Source organism: Chiloscyllium plagiosum, unplaced genomic scaffold, assembly GCF_037043375.1.
Source record: "Chiloscyllium plagiosum isolate Xiang-an unplaced genomic scaffold, Cpla_swu_hap1 HiC_scaffold_37, whole genome shotgun sequence".
In the NCBI taxonomy this organism is placed as follows: Eukaryota; Metazoa; Chordata; class Chondrichthyes; order Orectolobiformes; family Hemiscylliidae; genus Chiloscyllium; species Chiloscyllium plagiosum.
Window position 1 is genome coordinate 23,011,334 of NW_028270175.1, and position 15,051 is coordinate 23,026,384.

Below are 15,051 nucleotides of genomic sequence, written 5' to 3' on the forward strand. Positions count from 1 at the left end.
ACACCAATGGTGTAAAGATGTAGATGAAGGATGCACAAGGGGCCAAAGATGGAGCACCACTAAGAAAGTTAGGAATTGTAGGGCTGACGGAGGCCACAGAGATAGGCAGAGTATGCCATGGCTGTACATTATCACCCTGATATAAAAGCCTCTGAAAGACTCCTAAAAGATGGAAAGAAAAATAAATCTTCTCCTGAAATTGCCAAATCCTGACAGATATTGTTTTCTTCCCGTAATAGCGGTGTCCTTCAGAACACTCACACAAGGCAAATATGTATATTCTTAAAAACTGTCAGTCCTGATGACATCTTTAAGTAACTATAATAAAATTATTACGTATAACAAGTGGAAGCTGTAAAGGAATTAAAAAGGTGACAAGGAAGAATGTTTTTGGCACCTAAATATAGCTTGGTTGACAAATGCACTGAGAAATACAGAGATCAGCTCAAAATACGTAAAGAAAACAAAGAACTGCAGATGCTGCAGATCTGAAACAAACCAAAACAGAAATTGCTGCAGATACTCAGCAGGTCTGGCAGCATCTATGGAGAGAAAACAGAGTTAACAGAATGAAGGTGGGTCAGCAGACTTGAAACGTATCTGTTTTCTCACCACAGATATGCCAGATCTACTGAGCATCTGCAGCACTTCCAGCTCAAACTATGTAAGGAGTTCATTTATCATGAGCTGTGGGGGTATTACAGTTGGCTTTAGACATAGAGGAATAGAAATTAGCCCAAATGTTATTAAATCGATTGGACATAATCTCACAATTTTCAATGGTGAATTTCAACTCTTAAACTCTGGCTTATTATCTAATATTAAATCACTACATGACCATCACTGTCATTGCTTTGGACACCAGAATGAGCTCTGATCACAGTTGAAGATGTAGAAATGGGATCTATTTTTTTCTTACATGGTGCTATGTCTCATAGATGGCACAGAGAGTTAAGGGGAACAGTGGAGGTGGGATTTCATATTAACACAACCAGATGATAGGTGGAGGTGGGGAAGGACCATTTGAAAATAGAGAAATAGGTAGCACAATATTGACCCACAAAAGCATAATGCAAAACAGTTGCATTTATATAGTGACTTCCTTGACATCAGGATTCCCCAAAGCATTTCACAGCCAATGAAGCATCTCTAAAGGTGTAGACATAGCCAATCTGAACACATCAAGCTCCCAAAAAAAAGCACTATGATCTGACTGTTTGGCAAGAGTGCAACAATATGTCTTCTGGTTTGTTGTAGACATGGTTACGTCTACCATGGTCTACTAAGGGCTGCCATTTGGTGACCAGTACCAATAAAGTCACAGCACAGGCCAGACTGTCATCATAACAGCTCATAATAACGTCCAGATAATCTCATTTTTGTAATGTTAATCAAGGGACAACTACTGGCCATCGGAATAACATCCCTTTCCTTTCAAATGGTGACATGGAATCTTTTTACTTTCAGACACCTCCAAACAAATGTCAGGTAAAATATATTACTTTAAGGGTAGCACATCTCCAATGGTGCAGAGCTTCCTCACGACATTGGACAGGCAGCAAAGATTTTTGTGCTTCTGGAATGGGACTTGAACTCATAACCATCTAACCGAAAGGAATGTGGATGAGGAAGGGAAGGTTGTGAATAAACAAATACATTGGAGGTAAAGGAATACAAAGCATTGGCATGACGTATTTAATGAATGTACAGATTTGCAAGGAGGCAATATTATCTAGCATAGGGAAAGCATAAAATTTGTAACAAATGGATAGATTATTTTTAAGAGAATGGTAATTGGTAATGCATCAAATGACTTCTTTCTGTAAAGTTCATCAATGCCTCTCCTGGAAATTCAGGTGAGGATAGAGCTCAGTGCAATGGTAGCTTCCCTGTGGCTGAACAGTTTGAAGCTGAAGTTTGAACATTGACAGATATCAACAAAATATGGAAAACGCCAATCACAGATGTGAAACTGAACATCAACCTGAGACAGGGCCCAGAAGAGAGTGGAGGTAAACAGGCGTGATGGGGTAGTGGGGGGAGCGAATACTAAAATTAGCCAGTACTTTCACCCCTTTTACATGCAATTAACTATCAATGCCCCCCTCCAACCTCCACTGCCCTTGGGCAAAAGCAGTAAAAACAAAAGGAATGAGTATTAGTTAGTTTAGTGTGGTGCAGGGGAAACACCAATTAACATGGGTTGAACCATTGTGCTGCTGCATGGAGTCCTGCCCTTGCCTTGCCCACTTGTTGCTGACTAAAAGAGGCAGATGCCCTTTGTCTCTTATAAACTATGGTTAATCATCCTAAAAAAGGGAATTGAAGCCAATCAGCATTATTTTTGAGTAGTGCTGTTTAAAAATGGCACTTACTGGAAATTAGATTGCCCATTGTTAAGATACCAGTTCTTGCAAACTGTAATTGCTCTCAGCATGGCCATCAATTCTATGGGGGATGGTAATGCTGTTGAGGTCAGTTTTACTTTACCTCAAATTGAAATTCAAGGCTTAATTGATGCAGACTTTTATGAGTGCAGCTTTCAGGGAAAGTATTCCATTAACGCTTACATAAAATTGTAATGAAATGCTACTTCAAATTGGGATTGTAAAAAGCCCAGCTTTTGATTATAAAGCACTGCAGGTTCGAAATCTCGACTCAAGGCACACAGCACATCCATCTGATAATGGCAAACCCACAGAATTCTAATTATATCACATAGAGACATGCAAATGGAAACAAAACAGTGAGGGGAGCCAAGAGACAATTGCAGCTGTTTGCAGAAACAAAGCCAGCAACTCCAGCTTGACCATCTTTACTACTTAGACTTCAAAGGAAAAGAAATTTCCTGTATTGTTCCATTGCTGTGCGCGCAGGGTGTCCCGTGTTCCACGCTCAGTAAACTTGAGGCTATCCATAACTTTGCTACCCGTGTCTTTACTCGTACCAAGTCCTGTTCACTCATCACCCACTGTGCTCGCTGACCAGTACTGGCTCTTGGTCAAACAAAACCTCTTGAAAATTTCTCATCCTTGTTTTCAAATGCCTCGTGACCCCTCCCTCGCCCTGTGACCTTCCTCAGTCCCACAACTATCTGTGATACCCCTCCTCCTCTGGAGCATCACCAATTTTAATTGCTCCAGTTAGGGGTTGTGACTTCAGTTGTCTGGGCCCTAAGTGCTGGAATTCCCTTCTTAATACTCCTTGCATCCCTTAGCCCCTTTTATCTGATCTGATATGAATCTATGTAACTCAATGCCAAATGTTGCTTCACAATATTCGTGCGAAGTGCGTATTGCTTCATTACACTTAAGGTGCTACGTACGTACAAGTTATTGTTGCTGTGGTGTTTCATTTCAGAAATATGTTCTAGAACACAGAAGAATACAGCACAGTACAGGCTCTTTGGCCCTCGATGTTGCGCCGATCCAAGCCCACCTAACCTACACTAGCCCACTATCCTCCATATGCCTATCCAATGCCCGCTTAAATGCCCATAAAGAGGGCGAGTCCACCACTGCTACTAGCAGGGCATTCCATGAACTCACGACTCGCTGAGTAAAGAACCTAGCCCTAACATCTGTCCTATACCTACCACCCCTTAATTTAAAGCTATGCCCCCTCGTAATAGCTGACTCCATACGTGGAAAAAGGTTCTCACGGTCAACCCTATCTAAACCCCTAATCATCTTGTACACCTCTATCAAGTCACCCCTAAACCTTCTTTTCTCCAATGAAAACAACCCCAAGTGCCTCAGGCTTTCCTCATACGATCTTCCTACCATACCAGGCAACATCCTGGTAAACCTCCTCTGCACCTGTTCCAGTGCCTCCACATCCTTCCTATAGTATGGCGACCAAAACTGCACACAATACTCCAGATGCAGCTGCACCAGAGTCTTATACAACTGCAACATGACCTCAGGACTCCAGAACTCAATTCCTCTCCCAATAAAAGCCAGTATGCCATATGCCTTCTTCACCGCACTATTTACCTGGGTGGCAACTTTCAAAGATCTGTGTACATGGACACCAAGATCCCTCTGCTCATCCACACTACCAAGTATCCGACCGTTAGCCCAGTACCCCATCTTTTTGTTCTATTGAGTGTAGAACTTTAAAAGTCATATCCATTTGCTGAATTTTTGTTTCAAGTAGCACATTGTGGTGTGTACAGAATAGTTTATCAATGATAAATAATTGCATACAGTCAAGCACACAAGAGTACATACATGGATATCTTTCCTTTTAGGAGACAAATTGTTTCAGGACTCTCTAGAATTTTTGTAGCTTTTCATTAGTGACTCAGTGGTCAATAGTGCAGAACTGAACCTTACTGACCAGAATGACCCCAGAATCAAGCCACTGACTTTGTTCATCTCAACAGAAATAACTGAATGTTCATCTACTAGAACAGGTATAAAATGACATTAGGATTATTGTAGCTCCTCCTGGCGATTGTATGTCATTGCAAGGGCATCCCTCCTGCGATAACTGGTGAGGTACAGAATTTGGAGAATTACGCAAACCATGTGTTACACATTAGTTTCACTGGCAGGTGTACACAGACCTGCATCTCCAACCCATGACTTTGATTATCCAGTCTAGAACTGAGGAAGGCACATTGGACTTGAACTGTTAACTCTGATTTCTCTCTAAGATGCTGTCAGACCTGTTGACCTTTTCCAGCAATTTCTGTTTTGTTATAGATGACAGATCTATCCTTGGCAGCGACCCTCCTTAACTTCATTATAGGAGTAATTCTTAAACTAGAACATCAGATCAGTATCCTCAGCCAAAACAGACATTTGCACACTTGGTGGTATGGATTAATGGGCACTGAAAAACAGCAGAAAAATTCCTCTTCCACCTTCCCAAGCTCAGGGGGATCGCAAACCAATGCATTACACCTGGAGAAGATTCAAACCAGACTCAAAACATTAACTATGTTCTTCTCTCAATAGATGCTGCCAGATCTGCCAAGTTTCTCCAACACTTTATGTTCTTATTGCATTGTATCTGAGAAAGTGAGGACTGCAGATGCTGGAGATCAAAGTTGGAACGTGTGGTGGTGCAAAAGCATAGTTGGTCAGGCAGCATCTGAGGAGAGTTGCCGTTTTGGACATAAGCCCTTCATCAGGGATGTGGGGGTTGGAAAGGGGGCTGAGAGATAAATAAGAGGTTGGACGATGGGGCAAGGCGATAGGTAGATGCAAGTGGGGAGGGGGCTGATAATGATAGTTCGGAGGGGAGGGTGGAGTGGAAAAGTGGGAAGGAAGATGGACAGGTAGGACAGTTAAAGAGGGCAGTGCCAAGTTGGAGGGTTGGATCTGGGATGAGGGGGGGGGGGGGGGGGGAGGGGAGATAAGGAAACTGGTAAATCAATATTGATGCCGTGTGGTTGGAGGATCCCAAGATGGAAGATGAGGTGGCTTGGATTTGGCGGTGGAGGAGGCCCAGGACTTGCATGTACTTGGCAGAATGGGAGGGAGTTGACGTGGTCGGCCACAGGGCAATGGGGTTGTTTGGTGCGTGTGTCCCAAACACATTCTGCAAGTTGGCGTCCGGCCTCCCCAATGTAGAGACGACCACATCAAGAGCAACGGACACAGTAGATGAAGTGTTTGGTTGTCCAGGAAAATCTGCCAGACATGTAAAGATCCTTTGGTGCCTTGGATGGAGGTGTGGGGAAGGTGTGGGCACAGACTTTGTAACTCTTGCAGCAACAAGGGAAGATGCCGGGAGTGGAAGGTGAATTGGTAGGGGTAGCGGATGTAACGAAGGAGTCACGGAGGGAATGGTATATGCGGAACGCTGATAGTGGTGGGGAGGGAAATATCTCATTGGTGGTGGTGTCTGATTATAGGTGGCGGAAATGGCGGAGGATGATGTGCTGTATTCAGAAATTGTTGAGGTGGAAAGTGAGGACCAGGGTTCTAGGTCAGAGGTGCAGGAAGTGAGGAAATGCACTAGAGGGCATTGTTGACCGTGTGTGTGTGTGTGTGTGTGTGTGTGTGTGTGTGGCGGGGGTGGGGGGGGGTGAATTTTAAGTCGTTGAAATAGGAGGCCACCTGGGATGTCCTGGATGGAACTGCTCCTCCTGGGAGCAGATATGGTAGAGGCAGAAGAATTGGGAGTAAGGGATCATGTTTTTAAAAAGGAGAGAGGGTTTGAGTAGATTTAGTCCAGGTAGCTGGGGGAGTCGATGTGTTTGAAATAGATGTCCATGTTGAGGCAATCACCAGAGATGGAGACAGAGAGGCCCAGGAAGGGAGGGAGGTATTTGAGATGTTCCAGGTGAACTGAAGATCAGAATGGAAGGTCTTAGTTAAGTTGATAAACTGTTCAATCTCTTCGTGGGAGCTCACAGTGGTGCCAATACTGTCATCAATGTAGTGGAGGAAAAGATGGAGGATGGTGTCAGTGTAAATGTGGAAAATGGACTGTTCCACATATAGACGGAAAGTCCAGAAGTGTAGGGAGGTATCTGAGATTTCCAGGTGAACTTAAGGTTAGGGCGGAAGGTGTTAGTGAAGTTGATGAATAAGATTAGGGAAGACCATCAATCAGAGGAAAGACCTTCCAAATCTGTTCAATTGACTACTGAGTATTTTTGTCATTTGGCTTGTAAGTTGGTTCTAAATATAAAAAAAAACTTTACACCCTGGAGAAGTTTTCAGAAATAAGGGAAACAATGACACATCTCATCACTGATGCTCTTACTGTGACATTAACCACACTAACCACATATGCTTCCTATCTATTCATCAGGGCAGATGTTAGACGCAGTCTTATTTATTGAAACTTAACAAGACTATCATTACTTTCACTCAGGCTGCAATTAGATTAAACTGCAGACGTTTAATAAGATGAGGAACTGTGTTTCTGAATGTGATGATAAAATAAGAAAGACTTTCACAACCTCAGTACTTCCTTAGTGCTGTACAGTCAATCAAATATTTTTAAAATGCTGTAATGTGCGAAATGCAGACCCATTAGCACACAGTAAGATTCCACAAACAACAATTTGCTAATGACAGAAAATCTGATTTTTCTTGATTTATACTGACAGAGGAATAACTACTCCTCGGAACACTGGAGTAACTCTTATGATCTTCTCCAAAATAGTGTCTCTTATTTTTCAGGAGGGGATTCAGTTTAATACCTCATTCTGAAAGAGTGCCTCTGACAGTACAGTCCTTCCTCAGTGGGGTTGGCTAACTCAGTTGGCAAAATGGCTGGTTCACAATGCAGTGAAACACTAAGAACTCCTGTGGTCACTATTGAAGATCCTCCCTTCTCAGCTTTGTCCCTTGCCTGTGATGTTGTGACCGTCAGGTTAATCTCACCACCAGTCATCTCTCTAAATGAAACAGCAGCCTTATGCTCCTTTGGGAGGGACAGGATTTATGCATATTTGGAAAGACAAGTACTGATTAGGATAGTCAACATGGCTTTGTGCATGGGAAATCATGTCTTACAAACTTGATTGAGATTTATGAAGAAGTAACAAAGAGAATTGATCAGGGAAGAGTGGTGGACATGATCTACATGGACTTCAGTAAGGCTTTCAGTAAGGTTTTTAACAAGGTTCCCCATAGGAGACTGGTTAGCAAGGTTACATCTCATAGAATACAGGGAGAACTAGCCATTTGGATCCAGAAGTGGCTCGATAGTATTAGACAGAGGGTGGTGGTATAGTGTTGTATTTCAGACTGGAGGCCTGTGACCAGTGGAGTGCCACAAGGATTGGTGCTGGGTCCACTACTTTTCGTCATTTATATAAATGGTTTGGATGTGAACATAGGTATAGTGAGTAAGTTTGCAGATGACCAAAATTGGAGGTGTAGTCGACAGCGAAGAAGGTTACCTCAGATTACAACAGCATCTTGATCAGATTGGGCCAATGGGTAGAGGTGTGGCATATAGCGTTTAATTAAGATAAATGCGAGGTGTTGCATTTTGGAAAAGCAAATCTTAGCAGGACTTATGCACTTAATGGTAAGATCCTAGGGAGTGTAGCTGAACAGAGACCTTGGAGTGCAGGTTCATAGTTCCTTGAAAGTAGAGTAACGATAGTGAAGAAGGCAGTTGGTATGCTTTTCTTTATTGGTCAGAGCATCGAGGTCATGTTGTGACTGTACAGGAAATTGGTTAGGCCATTTTGGAATATTGCGTGCAATTCTGGTCTCCTTCCTATCGGAAGGGTAGTGTGAAACCTGAAAGGGTTCAGAAAAGATTTACAAGGATGTTGCCTGGGTTGGAGGATTTGAGCTATAGGGAGAAATTGAATAGGCTGGGGCTGTTTTCCCTGGAGCGTTGGAGGCTGAGAGGTGACCTTATAGACGTTTATAAAATCATGAGGGACATGGATAGGATAAATAGACAAAGTCTTTTCCCTGGGGTCGGGGAGTCCAGAACTAAAGGACATAGGTTTAGGGTAAGAGGGGAAAGATATAAAAGATACCTCAGGGGCAACTTTTTCATGCAGAGGGTGATGCGTGTATGGAATGAGCTGCCAGAGGAAGTGGTGGAGGCTGGACCAATTGCAACATTTAAAAGGCATCTGGATGGGTATATGAATAGGAAGGGTTTGGAGGGATATGGGCCGGATGCTGGCAAGCGGGACTACATTAGGTTGGGATATCTTGTCAGCATGGATGAGTTGGACCAAAGGGTCTGTTTCCATGTTGTACATCTCTATGGCTCGATGACTGGAGTGCCAGCCTAGATTGCTGTGTTCAAATCACTATAGTGGTCTCAGATTCAGTAAGAGTGCCCACTGAGCCAGGCCTGACAGAAGGGGAAGACGCTGTCAAAGTCCTCAGCCATGTCTGGAGCTGCATTCTATCTGTTCAACTAATTTGTAAAGAATGCAAGTTAAACATCTCCTGGGAGGAACCAATCATCAGTCCAACCTTTCCTGAGCAATCACAAACTACACTTATAGAACGTGACCCTAACAGAGTTCATCATTTATTTAGAACACTTTAAAATGGCTGAATGGCAATTCACAGAAATGCTAAGTGCTGTCAGAAGGTGCTGATAATGCATTTTCCAGCCTTGACCTTGTGGTTTTACTGAGGCAATGTGTAATTTCAGAAACATTTTTAAAATTAACAAAAAAAATTCCCTTCAAACTGTAATCCCTGTTACTACTGTGTAAGAGAAGACAACCTTCAAATTTGAAACTCCATTTTGAATCAAAGTCAGAATTCATTTCCACTTTTCCCAGTCCTGGGCACACCCACTGACGAAGCAAACACATTCAGCCAGCATTGTATTATTAAAAAAGAACAGTAAAGCATGGTTCCATCTATGAGAAAAATGATAAAATCCAAGCAGAATGAGGAATGATGACCAATGGATATTCACATTCAGAAGATGCTAATTGATTTGTGCTGTCTCTAAATATCCATGAGTAGACCTCATGCAAAATTAGGGATACCAAAATTCAAATAAGGATGTGGTTCACATTGGCAAACCAAACAAGCCCTGAATCATGTTTATTGCTCATCTCTCCAATGCACCAAGGTCTCTGTTCCTAATATGGCCTCACTAACAAGCCACACAAGTTTAGAGCAATCACTAATGAATATCTTTGAGATATGCCCCAATGTTTGATTAACCATCTTAGTAACTGCAGAACAATCCAGTGGCAATAACATGCTAGCAATCTGGAGATAAACATATGGAAACACTTAATACAATGCAAAAGAATTATGATTAAAAAAAAAACGCAACTAGCATTCTCCTTCATCCAAATCTGTCTGAAGTTCATCCAATTTTCCATCCAAAATAAATAAACGTGCTGCCAATTTATGAAATCTAGCACTACCTTCAGTCATCCCCAGACATGCAGTGTTCCTTTTGAGTGTACTTCATTTTTATTAATCTTTCTAAAACAAAATCTTTATTATCAGAAAAATGTGTTAGTCTATGAGAAACTTCATCAGGAGAAAGACAACTGAGCTTTATTAACTAATAGCAGGAAAGCAAGTACATCATAAATTCATGTTCACCCCCAGAAATTATTCAGACTTGGTAGAAATTAGCTTATGTCGATATGGAACCAGAAATTAGCCAGAAGTTTTATCCTCAAACAATTTTCAGTAGCTCAGCTGGAATGGGTGCTTTTTAAAATGTATAATTAAAATTATCAGTGAGTGGTCAGATTGAACCATTTTGCAACTGAAAATCATCAGTTAGCATTGATGCATGAAATGAATGTAATCGCTTCTCATGAACCCAAAAAGCATAAGATTATGATTCGCATTCTCACTTTTTAGCAAATACTGATTATATGGCAGCAGAGCTAACAGCAGTCCTGCTTAACCAGCACCCCATCCATCACTTTCAATATTCACTCCCTTTGCCACCAACGCAGGGTGGTAGCAGTGTGCACCAAGAGCAAGATAGAGTGCAGTGACTCAACGAGGCTCCCTCAACCTGTAAACTCTTTCACCTTGAAGGCGAATGGAAGCTGATCCATGGGAACATCACCACCTCCAACCTTCCCCCAAGTCACAACCATCTTAACTTGGAAATATTTCACTGTTCCTTCACTGTCATTGGGTCAAAATCCTGCAACACCCTCCCTAACAGCATTGTGGATGTCCCTACACCCTAAGGGCAGCAACAGTTCAAGAAGGCAGCTCACCATTATCTTTTCTAGGACCATAAGGGATGGGCAATAAATGCTGGCCTAGCCAGCGAAGTACATATGCCACGATTGAACAAATACATCCAGCACCTCTGTGCCAAAAATTTAGGATAGTCCCAAAAGGGTTTATTACAATTTTTTTTTGTCAAGGGTGCCAAATGATCTTTTGATATATGCTGAGATATGGTTATGAAATAAAGTTTTTTTAGGTTTTATTAAATCAAATGGAAACAAACCAGAAACAAACATATGATCAAGTTGCTTAATTTGCCGCTTGTACCATTACTTCATGCATTGGATAATACAACATAGGGTTTAGACACCTCCATTCCAATCTCAATCAGGTTCTCAAGGAAGATAAACGCAAGTCAAATACTAATTCACAAAGTGATAGTAGGCAAGATCAGATGGGTTATCTCACATATCCCCAATAATCCGAGGGCCCAGTCAGACAATGAATTGGAAATATTAAGGGGTAAGATGGTAAACAAACCAGAAAATAATTTTTGTTTACAAATGTAACAAAAATAGTTTGTTTACTTACTGCCAAGTCTATCTAGTCCTGTATTTTGTAGAGTTGTTAGTTGCAGTATACTTTATGGGTTGGCTTCTGAATAATGGTAACTTGATATCAAACAGACGTTTTCAATACAGAATAATCAGACCAGATCTGACTGATCAACAGCATAATAATGCCAGATCAATGGGATAAAGATGCTTTCATATTCTGGGTCGGCTTCAATAAAATCTTCCACTTTTTGGAAGGACAGATCAGTGACAAGATACAGTACGTGTTTTTCTTAAATATCAGTTGAGACAAAAGGGTTTCTGGCTGTAGAATGGAATTCAGGGTTCACTTCAGTGACTTCCAGAGCTCTTCAGGTGGAGAGATAGTGGAGAATTGGGAGCAAGGTATTGAGTGCTTGGCTTTCATACCTTAACCTCTGCAGGTTTTACTGTCTATTTTCAACTCCACTGGAGACAATTTGCAATCTGCACTTTTCTTGTTTTATTCCATTCAGTGCTGTAATCCAATCACTCTGTTGCAATGAAACTGCTAGTAAGAGTAATAAAAAGATGGGGTACTGGGCTAACGGTCGGATACTTGGTAGTGTGGATGAGCAGAGGGATCTTGGTGTCCATGTACACAAATCTTTGAAAGTTGCCACCCAGGTAAATAGTGAAGAAGGCATATGGCGTACTGGCTTTTATTGGTAGAGGAATTGAGTTCCGGAGTACTGAGGTCATGTTGCAGTTGTATAAGACTCTGGTGCGGCCGCATCTGGAGTATTGTGTGCAGTTTTGGTCGCCATACTATAGGAAGGATGTGGAGGCACTGGAACGGGTGCAGAGGAGGTTTACCAGGATGTTGCCTGGTATGGTAGGAAGATCGTATGAGGAAAGGCTGAGGCACTTGGAGTTGTTTTCATTGGAGAAAAGAAGGTTTAGGGGTGACTTGATAGAGGTGTATAAGATGATTAGGGGTTTAGATAGGGTCGACAGTGAGAATCTTTTTCCACGTATGGAGTCAGCTATTACAAGGGGGCATAGCTTTAAATTAAGGGGGGGTAGGTATAGGACAGATGTTAGGGCTAGGTTCTTTACTCAGCGAGTCGTGAGTTCATGGAATGCCCTGCCAGTAGCAGTGGTGGACTCTCCCTCATTATGGGCATTTAAGTGGGCATTTTGATAGGCATATGGAGGATAGTGGGCTAGTGTAGGTTAGGTGGGCTTGGATCGGCGCAACATCGAGGGCCGAAGGGCCTGTACTGCGCTGTATCCTTCTATGTTCTATATTCTATGTTCTATATTCTATGTTCTATATTGGGTTTCCACATGGTTACTTTTTAATATGCTGCACATGCAATGCTCCAGTCTCTGCATTTTGAATCTCAGTTTTCACAGTGACAAACTGCTGAGTGATAGAGCGTTGGCTTACGAGGAGATATTGAGTAAACTGGGACTATACTCATTCGAATATAGAACAATGAGGGGGGAATCTTACAGGAACATATAAAATGATGAAGGGAATAGATAAGATAAAAGCAGGGAGGTTGATTCCATTGGCAGGTGAAACTAGAACTGGGGGACGTAGCCTCAAAGTAAGGGGGAGCAGATTTAGGATTGAGTTGAGGAGGAACCTCTTCACCCAAGGGGTTGTGAATCTGTGGAATTCTGTGATGCAGTTGAGGCTCCCTCATAGAATGTTTTTAAGACAAGGATAGATAGAACAGTAAAGAAATTAAGGGTTATGGTGAGCAGGCAGGCAAGTGGAGCTGAGTCCACAAAAAGATCAGCCATGTTATTATTGAATGGCGGAGCAGGCTTGAGGGGCCAGATGGCCTACTCCTGCTCCTATTTCTTCTGTTCTTATTTCAGTGCAAGAAACTGCGTCCAAAATCTGTAAGCCAATAACCAGTTCCCATCTGCCCTCTGGACTGAGGATAAGTCCCAAAGATCATTACATGGTGTGAGTAAACTGCATAATTTTATTTTCTGTTACCTCCCATTATTACAGCCATTAGGGCAGACTTAGGCAAGATAAAAAGGTAACAATGATCAGGTATAAAACTATCCCTTATCCCTAACTCGTCAGGAAAGTTGATAGTCAAACAAAAACCACACTCCGATCTCTTTCGAAAGTTTAGGACAATCTCGCAGTCCACTAGCTTTTAACTTTGGGTTCTAGAATTGATTAATGTTTTGGATCCACATCCTCAGGAAATAACCACGAAAGCAAACCTGGACTGAAGCAGCATCAGTAAGGGACACAACTTAGAGCACCTATATGAAATGAAAGAGATGCAGCTAAAGCTTCTGGGGACTCTGAAGTTTCTCTTGGAATTGAAGGATCTCACACATTGGCCAAATGGTTAGCAAGCATTGAAAATGTCCAGATAGTTGAAAAAAAGTGTTATGCTCATTGGAGAGCATCCAAAGCTCTTAGTAGCTTTGATCTGACCTACATGTGACTCTAGACCCTCACGACCAAGTCAATCATTTAAAGATTGACAACAGATGCTGGCCTTGTCAGTGATGCTTACTGCTCATGGAAGAATAAAGGAAAGAGAAGATGAATCAATACAGCTATGCCAGAAATACAAAACCCATAACTAACCTCTTTCTGGAGCTCCAACTGTACTCTTTGCCAAAACCTGGATATTTCTCACGTCCTTAAAGAAAATAGTTCAAGGGAACCTTCCATTATCAACAATAAGTCATGACAGTATAAAGGGTTATCTTTTTGGAGGCTGCAAACAAATCATTTCAAAGTGTCGGAGATTCCACTAATCCCCTGATAGGTTCAGTCAAAGTACGTTTGGGGCCTATAATTAATAGCAATTGTCCATGCATGATGCTTACTGCAAATTCACATATTTTCTTTCAATATGCTCTAAGTGTCAGAAGTAACAGTAGCTACATAGAATCAGGGAGCATGGAACCACACCCTTTGGTCCAAACAGTCCATGCTGACCATAATCCCAAACTAAACTAGTTCCACCTGCCCATATCCCTCCACACCTTTCATATTCATATATATACCCAAGTGTCTTTTAAACATTGTAATTGTACCCAATCCACCACTTCCTCAGGAAGTTTATTCCATACACGAATATGCAATTTCGCTTGGTGTAACTTTACTCCCTATAAAATTCAATGGCACTTCAATTTCAGATTTGCTGTTGAGAGGTTATGGGATTATTAAGTGAACACTATACCCTCAAAACAGATGAACAACACAGGAGACTAGTTTGTCTTGAGAAATGGACATACGTAGAAATACATTATTAGATTATGGCAAAGTATTTATACTGTAGTGTTTACACTGTATTTCATTGCATTGGATTTATGAGGACATACTATTTAGACTAAAATGGCTGATATTTATTCCACAATATGCATCGAATCCCCTAACAATGTAGTTTAAAAAATGGTAGTTAGAATTAATGACATGATATTCATATTTAACAGTGCAGTACGGAATTTCTGTGATTGGTGCGTTACCAACATACTATCTGTATCTTTGACCTGAGTAACATTGCTTGCCTCATCTGTGAAACCATCTCACTGCAAGTGAAGCCCCTTTGTTACAAATGCGCCAAACATGTACAATTACGGACTTGCTGGTCGCCTGAGCTGCAGTGTTTAGTTAGGAAACAATGTGCTTCAATGGGAGTTTGTTATTGGACAACAAGCATGGATTGCTCATCACAGTTAAACCACAGGAGAATACTATGCAAATCCTGCTTACCACTTTATTGAAAGCATTTAGAACCAATGGGGAGGGTGCAGAGAAGATTTGCAAGAATTATGCCAGAAGTTTGTGGTGCACATCAGTAAACGATTGGCAGGCTGGATCCTTGTCTCTTGCAAAAATAAACACAGAG

At 41.7% G+C, this 15,051-nt stretch overlaps 1 protein-coding gene across 1 annotated transcript in view; it reads right to left on the minus strand.

Moving 5' to 3' along the window:
- Nucleotides 1-15,051, minus strand: part of acap3a (ArfGAP with coiled-coil, ankyrin repeat and PH domains 3a) — a 328,671-nt gene that overhangs the window by 150,138 nt on the left and 163,482 nt on the right. The gene's annotated exons all lie outside the window — the stretch shown is intronic.